The sequence below is a fragment of the Cynocephalus volans genome, chromosome 8, assembly GCF_027409185.1.
Source record: "Cynocephalus volans isolate mCynVol1 chromosome 8, mCynVol1.pri, whole genome shotgun sequence".
Lineage (NCBI taxonomy): Eukaryota > Metazoa > Chordata > Mammalia > Dermoptera > Cynocephalidae > Cynocephalus > Cynocephalus volans.
In genome coordinates this window covers 97,152,737-97,153,816 of record NC_084467.1, presented here as the reverse complement: position 1 = coordinate 97,153,816, position 1,080 = coordinate 97,152,737, and positions in this window count along the sequence as shown.

Genomic DNA, 1,080 nt, shown 5'->3' with positions numbered 1-1,080 from the left:
TGGTGCCACCTGGGCTGTGCAGCCCTGCTCCCCAGCACACAGAGAAGGTGGGACTCAGCCGCTGTCAGCTCCTTCTCATCCAGGGACCTATGAAACCAGGTGAGCAGGAGAGGATTAGCTGGCTACACCAGGGAGGTGGGGAGCCCAGAGTGGACACAACCCAAATCAACTCCCTGCCACACACCTTGGGGCTGCTCAGGGGCTCAACTCTTGAGCTTGCCTTCCCTCCCCATCAGGGGGTGCCCGCTGAGGAGCTCAAGGTCTACAGCATCACCAGAAAGGTAAACCTAATGGAGCAAAAAAGGCAAAGCATACACCAAACCCAAATGAAGGGTTACCTGTGACAGCATTGCTCTCTTTCATACTACAAAGCCTACACCATTCAAGACCCTTCAGAGGTTCCCACAAACTTCCCCTTCCAGGGTAGCCAAGGTTGTAGCCAAGACCAAGCATTCTTGTGCCTATTTAGCCAAAAACACCTGGTGGGAGCCAGGGAAGCCAGTGTTTTCCTATCCTAGGGTCTTTGTATTCAAAATGTAGTTCATGGTTGGTTAGAAATGCAGAAGCTGAGGCCCAGCAAGACCTACCAAATCCTTCTCCGTACTTTTACAGGATCTCCAGGTGATCCAAAGGGACATTAACACTTGCAAAAAAAAAAAAAAAAAAATGGTTCTAGAGCCCTTACCTTGGGGATCCTGGACACCAGCTCCTATGGCCCCTTCATTCCCTGGCAGGAGAAGCTGACCAGGCTCAGCTAAGGACTCTGGCACCAGAGCCCTAGAGGTGTTTGCTCAGTGCCAGCAAATCCTGGGTCGTTGCTCAGCATTGACATTATCTGAGGGCCACTGCAGCCAAGAGCTGGCTCTCCATCCTTCAGCGACAGCTTTACAACAGATAATGTCTGCACAACATGGGTGGGGGAGGCAAAACTCTCCCCTGCTCCTACCATTCCCCATTTGTCTTTCATACTTCCCCTAAAAGAAATAAAGCACCAAGAAAATGAATCCTTTGAAGAATCCCAACCTTGTGTTATATTTTAAGGCACATCCTCACTAAGGGGAGGTTGGAGGATTTAAAATT